The following is a 13,263-nucleotide window of genomic DNA, read 5'->3' as shown; positions in this document are numbered from 1 at the left end:
GTAAGCATTATACAATGCAAGGACATATTCATCCCACAGATGCTCCCCGGAGCTGGGGAGCAGAGTATTGCACTCTCTTACATACCCTGCATATACTGTATACAGTAATGGGACATATGTAGAGTGGTCAGAATGTAAATTAACTACACCTAACTACGTTGAGAGTCTATGCTTTTTCAGTAGTTTGAAGAAAAATTAATAAATGAATCTCAATTGTGTCCTGTGGTCATATGTTATTTTAATAGTCATAATACATATAAACAATTACCATTTTCAGGGTCCATGCTTCTTGAAATATTTTATATTTCTATGTTACATATTGGTTGGACCAACAATAATGAGAATACGTTACTGAAATTATAGAATGTAAGGCTGCCATTCAAGCCCCCAATATGTCATTCTCAGCCACCACTACTATTCTTGGTAGGCTATTCCCGCCCAGCAACAACGGGCTTTGGAGTGAATGAGTTGTTCACTGCAATTCAATTTCAACAGTCACAAGGTTCACTTCACAATTGAGATGTGGACAAATAGGCATGGGCAGGGATTTTACATCTCTTTAACTGTCTCACTGGGTTAATGTAGTAGCTGCTGGGCCCAAGCAAGGTAACACTACGGTGCATACACTTCCACAACCTAGGATTACCAGAAATCACTCCTTGACTCCTGGTGCCTCCTTTCCTTACTCCTCTTCCTCCTCTCCTGCCTCCTCATCCAGTCAGAAACGGGAGCAGGCCATGATGTTACTCATCTGCATAGACAAAATACCTTACACCACCCAAAATAGGGACAGTTTGTTCTTTAACCATAGAAGAACTCACTGGATTAAAAAGCTGATTTACAAAAACAAACTTTAAAAAAAACTGTTTAGAAAACCGGAAACTTTTGGAAAAAAAATCTATTTGAAAAAAAAAACTCTTTACAAAAACATAAACTGCTTACAAAAATTTTTGTTCCCATCCACTGAACCCTAAGCATTAGAAGGGCAGAACCATGTAGCAGCCTTTGGTAGAATCAGATTTGTGCACATGCCATACATTATGCATATGCTCAATGCAGACATGGCAGAGCTACTGCATAAAGCGTGTATTCCCACCCTGCTGCCACTCCCCTATCTGCAATGCAGAGGAACTTTGGCCTTCCCACTCACGACCTAATATGAGATATATCGAATGGGCCTCTATAAGGAACATTCATGCCTTGCTGCAGTGCTTCCAAAATGCCACCAATATGATTAATGCAGATGAAGCCATCAACAGTGCTACCCCTCTCATCCTTTTATGCTTGAAAAAACACAGGTAGAGTAGGAAGAGGCTCACTGAGTGGATTGCTGGTCAAACAGTGGCCAGGTACTCCACTGTCAAGCTAGGGGAAAGTTTTGGAGGCGTAACTGGATAGTGGCTGGGGGTTTGTGAAGGGAAGGGGGCATCTCCTAACAAGGACAATCAAATATTTCATCTTTATTTTGCTACATTACGGGACTAGGCATATAGCCTTCCACCTTCAAAATACAGAACTACTCCCAAATACTAAATGCACTACCACAGGAAAAAAGAGTTACAACGTTCTTAATGTAAAATTACAAATCAAACTTTATTAAACACGTTTAAAATTAAATACAGTGGATGCAAGTTAAAGAAGCCCAATAAAAATAGGTCTGATTGGGCTAATCCCCTTTGCTCAATATAAAGTATATCTACCAGCTATGAAAAGGCTTGCCTCTGATTTAATCTCCTATAGAAATAATTACTTTACAATAAATAACAGCCAGCATGTATGCATTATTTGTGCAGTAGGAACGCCCACAGACACCCCAACGCGCGTTTCACCCACGTTTCCTCTATGGCAAAGTGGGCAAAAAATACGGAGTATAGAATATGTACTTATTACATTAAATGTGCCATAAACCAAATATTAATACAAAATCCCAAATGAATTACCGGTATGTATAATAATTCATTCGGTTATATATATTTAGTGCAATTCTTATGTGAAAAACCTAATGTTATTTATCTATTTTATTTAGGACAGTATAATCTGTCCACCTGAAGTGCGATAGGTGTAATAAAGATTGCAGCCATAAAATGTATTAATCTAAAGTGCAAAAAGTGCCAAAATATAATAAAGTGTCATTCCTCACTTCATGTTTCCATATATTCTTACATTTTGAAGGCTCAAAAGGATTCAAGGAATCCCCAGAGCCTTATGTGCGTCAAAACCATAGCAACAACAACAATATACCTTATACTACAACAACATATTTACAAAAAAGTGCTATTAATAGTACAACAATAGATCTTACATTCCCTTCTCCTCCCATGACAATATCTGTCTATACACCATATCATAAAATGCATAAATACGGAAAGAATTGATCAAGTCAATTACTGCAATGTTAATTACATGTAATACAAATTGCTAAAGATAATGAAACTGCAGTATACTTTTTAGATTCATGTCCTTCTTTCCATAGATTTCATTAAACAACGTGACCATATCTTCTATTTTTCATTCTTCCTAACTCTTCATTTCCCTATCCCAATGTCTGGCTCTTTCCAGCATGTCATGTAACTACTAAATGAAATAAAGAATGAATTAAAAACAGTAAACAAGTAGAGACAACACATAGGGGCACATTTACTAAGGGTCCGTCGGACGCATTTCCGCCGGGTTTCCCGAATATTTCTGATTTGCCCTGATTGTCACAGGGGTTTTTGGCGCACGCGATCGGATTTTGGCACATTGGCACCGGCTTGCATGCGAAACAAATCAGGGGGCGTGGCCGTTGGACAACCCGACTGATTTGGACAAACCATGTAATTTACCATTCAAATTCTGTCACAAGATCAGCATTCACATACACCGGGAAGAAGATGGTGAACTCCAGCGCACCTGAGCTGGGAAGCGACACATTCAAGAAATCGGGCGAACGCTGTAAGTGAATCGCGGCAGCACCGAATCCTCGTCGGACATTCTGGATGGTCGGCAGCAACGGAACAGGTAAGTTAATGTGCCCCATAATCTTGTTCCTCAGGTGAAGCAATTTTCCTCACAAAAATGGTACCGACACTGAGGAGCACAGGACCTGTCAGGCATGGAGAAGCTGTATTCACACCTAGGGAAGCTTATCCCAGAAGCCCTAGGTGCTGGCGTTTCCCAGACGTTGGGGATGGGCAGGACAAGCCCCGATGTAGTGCTTAGGACTGATACAATACAAGCAGAGATTCCCTTGACAACGTCTGGAATGTTCCTTAACCATGAGTCGGGCTTTGTCGACCTGCATAGGCTCCACTGCAGACCTTTGGAAGACCGAAGCCAAGCGAGGCAGACCTGGAAGCCGGACTTGTGACGGTTGCTTGTGACGCAACTCTTCAGCATGCTCCATGAACCGTACGTCTATCTGAGTGGCCAGGGTGATGAGACCACTTAGAGTAGCCGGCAGGTCACGGGTGGCCAATGCGTCTTTGACCTGTGAGGACAGTCTTTTTTTAAAACTTGCTTATAAGGTCGCCTCTTTCCAGGAGAGGTCTGAAGTCGGGGTGCAGAACTGACAACATATTCACCCACAGATGAGTCTCCTTGGCGCAGGTTCAGCAGTGCCATTTCAGCTGAGGACGCCGTGCGGGCTCCTCTTACACGGACCGGAACTCAGGAACGAATTCAATGTGGGTGGCCGTGACTGGATCGCCTCTGTCCCATAGAGGAGTAGCCCAGGCCAGAGCATTCCTGGAGAGTAGACTAACAATGAATGCCACCTTGGAGTATTCAGTGAGAAACAGGGATGGCATCAGCTCTATGTGCAGCGAGCGCTGAGTAATTAAGCCCCCACATAGCTTGGGTTCGCCATCGTACTTATGGGGCTTTGAGAGTCTGAGCCTTGGTTCTGCTGCCGGGGTGACTGGAGAAGTCACAGGAGTAGTCGCAGGAACTGCCTCAGGAGTGGTCACAGGAGCCTGATGCTGGTGCTTGGAGGAAAGCATCTGTTGCAGAGCGGAGGCAACTTGACCAAGCAGTTTTCCTTGAGAAGCTATCTGTTGAGACTGCTGGGCGACAATGCAGAAAAGATCAGCCAGTAACCAACACGGCTCCCTGGCGGGGTCCATGGCCGGATCATACTATCAGGTTTCTGGGTCATTGGACCCTCTGGACCACCGTGGGAGATGGTACTAGCCGACAACCTGGGACCGGAGTTGAAGTGGCAAAGTGGAATAGTCTTGCAACAGCGGGGTGCCACCAGGTCGTTCAACAGGTGCGAATACAGTCCAGGTTGGGCACCAGCGGTCAGTCAGGGCTGGCGGCAGAGATACAGAGTCCAAGTCCAAGCCTGGGGTAATAAAGGGAGAACAGAGTAGGAGAACTAGGGAACACACAGGAACACAGTAACACTGGAATGCAGGAACACATGGGAGCACGGAAACACTGGAACACGGGAACACACAGGAGCACAGAAACACTAACACAGGAACACGGGAAATCAAAAGGGCACGGAAACATTGGAACACGGGAACGCGGGAACAGAGGAACACACAGGAGCAGGAACGCTGGAGAACAGGAATAGAGGAATCATGCAGGGGAGCATTCTCTAAGGCTTTTGGCTGAAAGATCATACAGGGAATGTTGGGAGCCGCCGGATTAAATAGAAATCCCAGAAGTGGCCAGCGCCAATCACCGGTGCACAGGCCCTTTAAATTTTCAGGTGCCGATGCACGTGCGCCCAAGGGATCTAAAAGGTGTGCCATAAAGTTCACTGCACTTGACATCAATGTTTCCTGTGTACCATTTATTAGGTGTGCCATTTAGTTGGGTGCACTTAATATAAACTTTTCTGTGCGCCATCTATTTAGTTCGGGATATAGTTAGATGCGCCATCCATTAGGTGCGCTGTATAGCTAGGTGCACTTGATAAATTTTTTCCTGTGCACCATGTTTTAGGTGTGCCGTATAGTTAGGTGCTCTTGATATATTTTTCCAATGCACCATCTATTAGGTGTGCCGTATACTTTGGTGTACATGGCATATAGTGCTATATATTTAGGTCCAGTATAATGCACAAAAAGACCTATGCAGCAGCTTGCCCTCTGAGCCTTACCATGTGCCCAGCCTATAGATTACAGATAATTGCCACATATGGGGTATTGCCATAAACAGGAGAATCTGCATAATAATGATTTGGGCATGATTTGGGCAAAATACATCTGGCACAAAAAAATTCTATTTTTACTCTGCACCATTCACTTTGTATTACATGATTCTGGGAAATAAAATTACCGTTGTGATACCCCACCCCTAAAACCGCCTATCCTATCCTAGGCGTACAACAAGTGTTCGGTGTAAAGGCCACAGTGGCCCACATTTATTATAAACAAAACAACATCATTAATATCAAACAATTTATAACATTGCAGTTAACATTAATCGAATTTACATAACCTAGAAGGGGTTCTGGAGGGCATTAAAATCACTATTAATGAAATTCCTTTAAATAATCACACTGTCAGGTCTCAATTGCCCCCAACCATATATATCCCTGACCAGGAACCCAAGATGGAGACTTCCCCACCTCCTGAGATCCTTGCTCCCTGGAATTCACCATATGTCTCTGTATTTAAACTACCCCCATGGTGCCAGCTTGCCCGTCTCAACACCTACCTTTGCCCCCAAAAACCCCTCCTCACACACGGCTGTCCCGCCACGTCCTTAATGCCTTCTCCACTCCTTCCTTTCTAGGCCCACATCGGTCATTTGGATTCCATCCTCCCACAAATAAACACCTTGCCCTTCTTCCAACCCCGTTTCTGGCCATAAAGCGACCTATCGTCTTGTTGACCTTAAGCCTTGCCCTATTCAAACTTCTCACTGACCGAGTCTGCTGGGAGACCAGACCACCAACAAACCTGGAAAAGAGACACAGCCGCAAGATATCCAATTTAATATCCCGCATTAATGACCATGAAACCCTTACTTCCATGTCGTTCCCTCCAGCGGGAAAAACCCCAGCTGTTTGAATAGCCGATAATCCAAATCAGGCATGGAGAGCCACCTAAACCAAAAAAGGAACAGATAACAAGTTAACATGTCCCACTTCTATACTTACCCCATAATAAACAGTTTATATTGTTCAATCATCCCAGACCCATCACACAACATAACCACAACCCCCAGCAGAATCTAATCTGTCCAGTAAATGCGGGCAGATGTATAATCTAAAATGCTCTAATTCCCTTCGCCCAATCCTCTTAACCAACTCATCCCTCAACCCCCAGTGAACCACTTCCGTCACCGCCCCAATCTGAGAAGAAGGGGAGGAATACTCACTGGCCACTAAACCCACTTTCTACAATGCTTTTCGAAAAATCTGTAAAAATGTCACGGATCGCGGGCACACCTGTGCCCCTCTCCATGGCGGCGTGTCTGCCCCGGACTCAGACTCACCTGTTCACAAGCCTGCTTCAAGATTCTCCAGGTTGCCCTCCGTAGAGAGCCAGCATTCTCCTCATAGGCGCTGGCATTTACGGCTCATTTACGGCACCTTTTCCTCTGGCAGCTCTGGCAACCCTCTCCATTGTCTGCAGCAACAACCCACACAACCAAGTCCCTATCAACAAAAAATCATCCAGGTAATGCAAGTGTAAAAAACTGAACATAATTCCCCCGCTATCCCATCGTTTACCAAAGAACCCGGATACGAAAATTTATTTGGCTCTTTCTTAGGAACTACCCCTAATGGCAAAACCCTCAGCCCCGGGATAGGAAAAACTTCAAATGGCCCCAACGCAACCTCCTTTCCCAACTCGTCCCTAACTATGCCCAGATGGGCTAAGGTGGAAACCAGATTACGCAGCTCCCACACATCCCCCTTCAAATCACATGATATGCGATATCAAACCCCTCCTGTAAAACGCATGCTGCCTCCCTGTTTGGGTACTCCCCAAGATATGGAAGCATTCTTATTAACTTCACTGGAGTCTCCCCTCTTCTGGGCTACCACCCCTGGTATGCCCCACCCCTTCTTAAAACAGCAGGAGAGACTATGTACTCCTCCGCACCCTGGGGGTACCGGCAGTCTGCACCAAACTTACAGATCCCCTTATTAAACTGCCAACAACAGCCCTTTCCTGAAAAGGTCGTTCAGGAGGGAGGTAGATTAAATTCCCCAGGGATTCCCAAAAGGACTGCCCCACTCATGGCGCCAAAATAAATCGCATCCACAGATTGATATCCTAATGGTCCCACTTTAATGCTGGATGCACCGCCTTACACTGGCGAAACTGTTCATCGTAGCACAGCCATGCATTACCCCCATAAGCCTGGGATGCCTCCCCGATGGAATCTAGGTAACAAAACAAACCTATACAGTTTTCTGGCGCCTTCTCGCCAATTACAGCAGCCAGAATTACAAAAGCCTGTAGCCAATTTGAGAAAGTCTGTGGTGTTAGACGATACCACCGACGTTCCTCCTCCTCCTTTTTGCTCTCTTCTGGCTAAAAGTCTGAAAAGGACTTGGGGGTATTGGTGGATGGTAAACTTAATTTTAGTGACCAGAGCCAGGCGGCTGCTGCTAAAGCAAATAAAATAATGGGATGTATCAAGAGAGGAATAGATTCTCATGATAAAGACATAGTTTTGCCCTTATACAAATCGCTGGTCAGACCACACATGGAATATTGTGTACAGTTTTTGGCACAAGTGTATAAAAAGGATATAGTAGAGCTGGAACTGGTGCATAGGAGAGCAACCAGGATTATTAGGGGAATGGGGGGATTAGAATACACTGACAGATTACAAAATTTGGGATTATTCAGTTTAGAAAAAAGACGACGGAGGGGAGACCTCATTACAATGTACAAATACCTGAACGGACAGTACAAGGATCTCTCCAAAGATCTTTTTATACCTAGGCCTGTGACCAGGACAAGGGGGCATCCTCTGCGCCTATAGGAGAGGCGATTTTACCATCAACATAGACAAAGGTTCTTTACTGTAAGAGCAGTGAGACTATGGAACTCTCTGCCGCAGGAGGTTGTTATGGCGGACTCTATGTACATGTTCAAGAGAGGCCTGGATGCCTTTCTAGAGAGCAAAAATATCACAGGTTATGGGGATAAAACATTTATTTAATTCTTAAAGGTTGGACTTGATGGACTTGTGTCTTTTTCCAGCCTTATATACTATGATACTATGATACTATGATAAAGTCTTTCCATGTTAAAATTTTCGAATGGAAGCAGGGAGAAAATCTCCATATATTCCCCTTTCCAAATGCATTCCCGTACCTCAGGCTTCAAATGTTCCCCCATAGCACACGTAAACCTCCCCCTTTGCCCCATCCGACATAATCACATGATCCCCTAGTTTACCCACCTCCAAAGTGCTGTCACAGGCTACTGTCATGACCCCGGGTGCTTCACTCAGCCCACCCCCTTGCACCCCAGATTTCCCCAACCGTGTGCTCTGGGCCCCCTGACCGCCTTCCTGCTGCCATACCACCACTGGTGACCCCGCCCTCCCTGCCTTGCCCCTAACAACAGATGCAAGCCCATTAACAAGGTGTTAACCCCCTTCAATGTCAGATGCCCCCCCCCAACTACCCCTATGGATGCATTGGTGGTGACCTCGTACGGCCGCAAGCGTAGGGTGCATCATAGTAGAGACTCCAGCACCTGGCTCCAGGTGAAGAGGGCCGCCTGATGCTGCGACCATTTCCCGCTGAACTGCGCTGCCCCGGGGATCCGATCCTGACCACTGCTCCATCCTTCTACCTGCACTCTGTTGCTGGAGCCCAGGTCTCCTCTGCTCTGCTATTGGACGCATTGGGGTGCCTGCCCCCAAGTAACGGAAGTTCAGCCGCAGGCTGCCAATCCCAAGATGGCTGACGGAGCCCAGCTTCTGGTGGCTCCGCGACGCTCTGCTTCCACCTCCCTGTACACCGGGCCTGCCCATCGACTGGCGCCGAAGGCGATCTCTCCCTCCTCCAAACCACAGGAGCACCTTCTTCTCATCACTCCGACCTGCCATGACGAACTCGGCTGCTGCTCAGCTGCCGCTTGGCACAACAGCAGGCAAACTGGCCATCTCCCTGGTGCCACGATCACGCCACCAGGGCTGCGGGAAAAGGTACTACTGGGGCCCCCTGTACTCCTGTCCGCTGCTGCACGATTGGATCCCTCGGCATCCCTGTAGCCGAGGAAGCAACCACCGTCAGGTGCTGCTCAATCGCCTCTTGGATGCGCCTCATCAGGTCCTGGACATAAGCCATTCCTTCTGGTAAGAAAAAATTGCTCTTTTCTCCCCAGATTCCGGTGACAGACTGACCCTACCTCATGCATGTGTATTTACAAAACATTCTTAAACCCTCCGTTGTACTTGACTGCTCCCCACTTACTCTAAACATCTCCCCCTCCCAACTCTGACCTTCACATAACCCCATAGCGAAGCTACAAAATCTCCCCATATCTGATTCTGTTATATTGCATATCACTACATTGCTCCTTTTGGGGCCGCATCTCAGGAGTTAAATTACCCACTACAACAATAGATAAATTCTTTGAGGGGTGCAGTTTTCAAAATGTTGTCACTTTTCAGAGGTTCTATTGTACTGGTGCCTCAGGGGCTCTGCTAACTCTATAGGCTTACAGTCCCAGCACAATAAATGTGTTTTAACAACACTGAGTAAAATGGAGTGCAAGATGATTTGCATTGTGTGTTTGGTCAATGTAAATTAGGGTCACTGCAAAATCATGGCCAAAAGCCACTTTTCTATAGTTTTATCTGCCAGCTACACTGAGTGGTCTCATCACCCTGGCCACTGGATAAATGTGCGGTTTATGGAACGTGCTGAAGAGTCGGGTCACGAGCAACCACAAGTCCGGCTTCCATGTCTGCCTCGCTTGGCTCCAGTTTTCCAAAAGCTGCTCCAGCCTCTGGCCTCACAGTCTACAGTGGAGCCACTGCAAGTTGACAGAGCCCGACTCACGGCTAAGAAATGTCCAAGTGGTGTCAAGAAAACCTCTGCCTGTACTGTGCCAGTCCCAAGCACTTCATCGGGGCTTATCCAACCTGTCCCCAACATCCGGGAAATGCCAGCACCTAAGGCTTCTGGGAGAAGCGTCCCTATGTGCGAATTCAGCTTCTCCATGCCTGACAGTTCCAGTGCTCCTCAGTGTCACTGCCTGTACTGTGACAGTCCCAAGCACTTCATCGGGGCTTGTCCAGCCTGTCCCCAACGTCAGGGAAATGCCAGCACCTAAGCCTTCTGGGGGAATCGTCCTTAAGTGTGAATTCAGCTTCTCCACGCCTGACAGTTCCAGTGCTCCTCAGCATTGGTACCAGCGTTCCAGTGCAACTCTTAGCATTCTTGGACTCTGGTTCCACGGGGAACTTTGTGGATGCTGCTCTTGTCTCCCAGCATCACATTCCAGTGGTTCCCTTCAAGCAAGCTGTTGTCATCTCCTCAGTCAGCGCACAGCTTCTCTCCGATCTGGTCCGGTACCGCACTGAGCCTATCTGTCTTCAAATTGGAGCCCTGCATAAAGAAAGACTGTTCTTCTATGTCCTGCCATGCTCCACATCATCTCTTCTCCTGGGTCGTCCATGGCTGCAACTCCATGCTCAGGTCCTCAACTGGAAAACTGGTGAGATCCTTGGTGTCTCCAAGTCTCTGAAGGGTCTGCTAGCTTGTTACCAGGACTCTGCGAATGTTTTCTCCAAAAAACAAGCAGAGACACCGCATCGTCCCTATGATTGCCCTGTGGATCTCCTGCCAGGTGCCTCTCCTCCTAGAAGTCGTGTTTACTCTCTTTCTGTTCCTGAGACAGCTGCCTTGTCCGAGTGCATAAAGAAGAACCTGCAAAGAGGTTTCATACTCAAGTCCTCCTCTCCAGCTGGGTGGCAATTCCCGTGCCTACCCTCCTGCAGCTGAAGAGGCCTTCTCCAGGTTGAAGTCTGTTTTTGCCTCGGCTCCTGTGCTCACTAGGCCTGACACAGACAAACCCTTTCATCTTGGGGTGGATGCATCCTCCATTGGAGCAGGAGCCTTACTCATCCAGAAAGGGCCTAAGGGCCACACCCTCACTTCTTTTTAAGGACTTTTTCTCCCACAGAGAGAAATTATTTGATTAGTGACAGAGAACTCTCAGCCATCTGCTCTTGAAAAATCGCGGTATCTACTGGAGGCAGCTTTCCATCCAGTTTGTGTGTACACTGACCACAAGAACCTATTGTACCTTCAGAAAGCCCAGTGTCTGAATCCCAGGCAAGCTTGTTGGTCATTGTTTTTCTCACCTTTCAACTTGCTGATTTATTTCCGTCCTGCGGACAAGAATGTCTGGGCTGATGCGCTGTCCCGTGCTTTGGATCTTGTTGGTGAAGACCCAGTTCCTTGGCATATCATCTCTCCTGAACAGCTTCTTGTTGCAGCACTGGTGGATCTTCAGCAGCTACCTCCAGGCAAGACATATGTTAGACCAGCTCTTTGGAAGAGGATTCTGTCTTGGGGACATTCTTCATGTGTGGCTGGGCACCCAGGGGTGGGATCCTGCTCCTCCTGTGCCCGTAACAATGCCTCTTGCTTCAAACCGGCTGAACTGTTACTTGCGTTGTCGATACCCAGTTGCCCGTGGTCTCATGTGGCAATGGACTTTGTCACTGATCTGCCTGTCTCCTTTGGCATCACTGGGTGGTGACGGATCGCTTTTCCAAGATGTCCCATTTTGTTCCCCTTCCAGGTCTTCCATCTTCTCCTTGGCCGGAAAGTTTATTCTTTAAACATATCTTCCGGCTGCATGGTCTTCCGCTGCACATCATGTCCGACCGAGAGGTCCAGTTTTTCTCCAAGTTCTGGCGTTCCTTGTGTAACCAGCTGCAAGTTAACCTTGACTTTTTTTCTACCTACCACCCTCAGTCGAATGGTCAAGTAGAAAGGGTTAACCAGACTTTGGCCTGTTACTTCTGCCATTTCATCTCAGTCTGTCAAGATAACTGGGCTGACCTGCTACCTTGGGCTGAGTTCTCCTACAATTCCTTGGACTTTGGGTCTGCTGGCGCAGCTCCGTTTTTTGCGGTCTATGGACAAATTCTTCGTCCTCCTCTTCCGCTGTCTACTTCCTCCAATGTTCCTGTGGTAGAGAATCTGGTGCAGGAGCTCAAATCCATTTGGGACCAGAACCGCCAGTCTCTACTCTGAGCCACAGACTGCACCAAGACCCAGGCTGATATGAAGTGTCAAGCTCCTCCTTTCTTCTCTCCGGGTGACAAGGTGTGGTTGCTTGTGCGTACCGCTGGTACTTCTGGGTTTCCTTAAAGGCCGGCTGTTCCCAGGATTCCCTGCCGGATCTTCAAGCCATTTCCAGTGAAGTGAAAGCCCCTCTGTGTCCCTGCGTTCCTGTTCCTGCGTTCCCGTGTTCCTGCATTCTTGTGTTCCTGGATTCCTGCGGTGGCCTCTGGTGAAGACCAGGTGCCCCTTAGACTCCGGTCCCGGGTGTCGACTAGTACCAGAGGGTCCATTGATCCAGAACCCTGACATTATCTTACAGTCTCAGTATTATTTGCATAATACAGTGTTACCTTACAGTACCAGTCTCATTACTATTTGCATTTTTCAGTATTACCTTACAATTCCATTCTTAGTACTATTTGCATCATACAGTTTTCCCTTATAGCTCCAGTATTAGAAATATTTGCATTTACTGCATTATACAAATTTTCTGTACAGTATTTCTCTTTGCTATTTGTACTATTTGTTAATATATAGAGTATATATAGTTCTCCCTATATTTTTAAGGCCACAGGGCCATTCTATCATATAAATAATCCATGTGTAATAACTTCACAAGTTTTCCTACGAGCAGCATCTTTACATGGTTTAGAATGCAAACATGCCAACATGCCTTTATGCTTATGTCCTTTCTCATTTTTACTTTGTTGATTGTGGCTTTGCATCACTTTATCCTTAAAGCACATATTTCTTCCATATTTAATTTAGTTTTGCCACCTGAATTCATGCCTTCTGCTTGATATTAACCTCCCACTCTCATGTTGGAGAGGTGACGTCACGCGAGAGGCATGAATAATTAGCAGCACGGCTTTTACTGCTTTCACTGTACGTTCCAAATTACATGTCTCCGTTATTTTTTGAGTTGGTACAGAGATACCAAATTTGTATAGGATTTATTGTGTTTTTATACATTTTAAAAAATTAAAACATAATGTACAAAAACAAAATACTTTTTTTTTTTGCCATCTTCTGGCGCTAATAACGTTTTCATA

This window comes from Engystomops pustulosus, chromosome 7 (genome assembly GCF_040894005.1).
Source record: "Engystomops pustulosus chromosome 7, aEngPut4.maternal, whole genome shotgun sequence".
NCBI classification, from domain to species: Eukaryota; Metazoa; Chordata; class Amphibia; order Anura; family Leptodactylidae; genus Engystomops; species Engystomops pustulosus.
The sequence above is the reverse complement of the archived record's forward strand: the minus strand, read 5'-3'. Positions refer to the sequence as shown.